This window comes from Giraffa tippelskirchi, chromosome 2 (genome assembly GCF_054371585.1).
Source record: "Giraffa tippelskirchi isolate mGirTip1 chromosome 2, T2T-mGirTip1v1.2.pri, whole genome shotgun sequence".
Classification (NCBI taxonomy): Eukaryota; Metazoa; Chordata; class Mammalia; order Artiodactyla; family Giraffidae; genus Giraffa; species Giraffa tippelskirchi.
This window is the reverse complement of record NC_137276.1, coordinates 164,055,359-164,058,908: the sequence shown is the minus strand read 5'-3', so window position 1 is coordinate 164,058,908 and position 3,550 is coordinate 164,055,359. Positions and strand designations below refer to the sequence as shown.

Here is a 3,550-nt window from a genome sequence, read left to right as displayed (position 1 = left end):
GGGACCCGCCCTTCTTAGCGTGCTCTCGCCGCCCTCCCCCTTGCGCCTGCGCATCGGATGCTGGACCAGACGTGTGTTGGGGTACAGGGAGCATAACTTCGGCGAAGACTGGGCTCTTTTTGTCTGATTTACAAAACACTTCCACAGGCGTCGCAATCTTAGAAAGTGACGCAGAGCCTGAGGCCCGTAGAGGCCCAGGGCTACACAGGTAGTATGCAGGGCCGGGTTAGCGGTTTCAGTGACAGATCTAATGCATTCCTGACTTTTTGGATGTGAAAGCATCTTTCGCCTCCTAGGCCTTTCCGAGTTAAAAGAGTAAGTAATAATAAATAATAGGTCAGCTATAAAAAGTTACAGGGATTTTTTTTTCCTTGAGGAATATAGGTAACCTTCTGATGCACGTTCTTAAATTGTTTTTACAAAAATCGGGATCTTACCAGATGGAAACCGCTGACCACAAACACTAGACCATAGACTGCCTAGAGCCAGAGTTTTGATGATTGAGATTCCTGTAACTTTGCCCTGTTACCTCACCAAGAACCAGTCAGAAGAAGTTTCGGGAGCTGATCACTTACCCTGGGACCCTCACCTGTAATGTTGCCCTGAAAGCCATTGGGGAATATGAATATTGTGAGCATGAGCTGTCCATTCTTCTTGCTTGTTGCTCTGCAGTAAATGCTGTAGTTTTCTTCACCACAGCCAAGCCAGTAGATTGGCATTCTGCTGTATTGGCAGAAGGAAGCAGTTGCAAATAGAAACCATATGGTTCTCAAAGTCTGAAATATTAGCTGAGCCTTTACAGAAATTTTTTGCAGTGTCCTGCTTTAATCCATAACTGTCAACCTACAGATCCCCCAGCCTCACCACACTGCTGCTCCAGGGCAAAAGTCAGGAAGGAGCAGACTTAGGATGCATTTTCTGCTTATGAGTGCACCAGTCCTGGTCCTGTTTTAGAAAGCTGTATTATCCTGTCAGCTTCAAAAACTAAGAGAAGAAATGCCCCCAATACCATACTGACCAAAGGTCCCAAAATGGGAGATAGGGAAGTCTTCTGCTTTCTGCATTTCACATTGAAGGAGCTGTGGCATCACAGGTCCCCACCCTCACCATCATGTGTCTCTCCTCCATGCTTTTGAGCGTTCTATTTCCTCAGCTGGGAAAACGCTCCCTTCACTCTTGAATGGGCTAACCATTTCAAGAATCAGTACAGACATGACTGAAGCCTTCCTCCACCTCTTGACAGATTGCCTCAATCTCTCATTACTTCTGGGTTGACCTATAACACGGTCCTTACCGTATGACATTCAAATTATTAGTCGATGTGTTTCCCTAACCTGACCATGAGCTCTTCAAGGACAGGGACAGGCCCAAAGGCAAGGATCATGTCTCAGGCATAGAGCACTCAGTGGGTACTCAGTATATACCACTTATTGAAATGCACTGAACACTGGTGGATTAGTCAGCTCAGGCTGCCATAACAAAAGACCACAGACTGGGTGGCTTAAACAATGGAAATTTATTTTCTGGAGGCTAGAAATCCAAGATCAAGGTGCCAACAAGGTTGATTTCTACTGAGACCTCGCTCCTTGTCTTGCAGATGGTTACCTTCTGGCTGTGTCCTCACATGGCCTTTTCCTCTGTGCTCCCATGGAGAGACAGAACTGGTTTATCATCTACTTTCTTTTTTTCCCTCATCTTGTTTTAGCATATACTAAATACTCAAAAATATTTAGTTCTATCTCTGGACTCCATTTAGTGTACCACACTGTTTTAATTATTGTAGTACATTAGCTTTTAATATCTAGTATAGTCCCACCTCATTGCCTTCTCCTTCAGAAGTGTCTTGGCTGATCCTAGATTGTTCATTTTTTCAGGTGAACTTTAAAACCAGCTTATCTAATTCCATATCTTTTTCCACCAAATGTCATGGTGACTTTATTAATCTTGTTAAATTTATAGATTAAAGGGCATTCGTATTTTATGATGTTAAGTCTTCCTATTGAAGTTCATGGTATACATTTATATGAAAGTTTGTGTCCTTCAGTAATATTTTAAAGTTTTCTTCAATAAATATTTCACATTCTTGGGAATTCTCTGGCGATCCAGTGGTTAGGACTCCTCACTTTCACTGTCAAGGGCCTAGGTTTTCTCCCTGGACAGGAAATGAGGTTCTCACAGCCACATGGTATGTTGCAGCCAAAAAGTAAGTAAAGAGAAACTAAAAGATAAAAAAAAGTGTTTCACACTCTTGTTATGTTGGTAGCTGGGGTTTTTTTTTTTCTGTGATTAATATAAATGGGATTTCCCCATCTCTGTGTCTGTGTCTGTTAACTGCTTGTTGTTTGTATACATGAAGATTTTTCATTCTGTATATTTATTTTGTACCTAGATGTATGAATTTCTTATTCTTTGTAATATAATTTGAGTGCTCTGGATGTGTAATCATATTGTTCAAATATAATGAGAACTTCACCATCTTTCCTCTTTTATATCTGTTAATTTCCCTTTGAATACTTGCTTGGGCTAATACCTCAAGAACCATATTAAATGATAATGATGATAGTGAGTATCATCTATTTGGAACTTTAGTGAGATTGCTTCTAGTATTCCTCCATTAAGCATGATGCTGACTTTTAAGTTGAGATAGTTAGGTTGTATTATGATAAAGAGGGAGCTGTCTTCTCATTTTCTCGAGTTTTATTAAGAATGTATGTTGAGCTCTCTTTGAGGAAGCCACGGTCGCCGCTGAAGTGGATCTCCGTGCTGCCCGCTCCTGCTCCTGACTCACCGCTGTTCGCTCTCACCGAGGAACAAGTGGGTCAGGAAGCCGCGCCGCAGCCATGGCCTTTAAAGACACTGGCAAGACTCCCGTGGAGCCAGAGGTGGCCATTCACCGGATTAGGATCACCCTCACCAGCCGCAACATGAAGTCTCTGGAGAAGGTGTGTGCTGACCTGACCAGAGGCGCGAAGGAAAAGAATCTCAAAGTAAAAGGACCAGTTCAGATGCCAACCAAGACTCTGAGAATAACTACAAGGAAAACTCCTTGTGGTGAAGGTTCTAAGACTTGGGATCGATTCCAAATGAGGATCCACAAGCGACTTATTGACCTGCACAGCCCTTCTGAAATTGTCAAGCAGATCACTTCCATCAGTATTGAGCCAGGAGTCGAGGTGGAAGTCACCATTGCCGATGCCTAAATCAACCTTTTTAATAAATCGATGATTGTTAAAAAAAAAATAAAAAAAAAGAATGTATGTTGAGGGACTTCCATGATGGTCCAGTGGCTAAGACTCGGTGTTCCCAATGCAGGGGGCCAGGGTTCGATCCCTGGTCAGTGAACTGCATCCCACATGCCGCAATTAAGAATATGCATGTCACAACAAAGATCCTTGGGTCATAGCTAAGACTCAGTGCAGTCAAATAAATAATTTTTTCTAAAAATTAGGAAAAGAAAAAGGATGTAAAGAGTGTATGTTGAATTTTATCAAATGCCTTTTGAGACTTTATGAAGAAAATCATTAGGATTTTTTCCTCCTTAAATCTATCA

The 3,550-nt window shown here is 42.1% G+C and overlaps 1 pseudogene across 1 annotated transcript; it reads left to right on the top strand.

The window, feature by feature from the left end:
* The first annotated feature begins 2,840 nt into the window (after positions 1–2,840).
* On the top strand, positions 2,841–3,444 carry LOC145538832 (small ribosomal subunit protein uS10 pseudogene; annotated as a pseudogene). The gene has a single exon (XR_014077266.1). The product of XR_014077266.1 is annotated as a small ribosomal subunit protein uS10 pseudogene (transcript).
* The last annotated feature ends 106 nt before the right edge of the window (positions 3,445–3,550 follow it).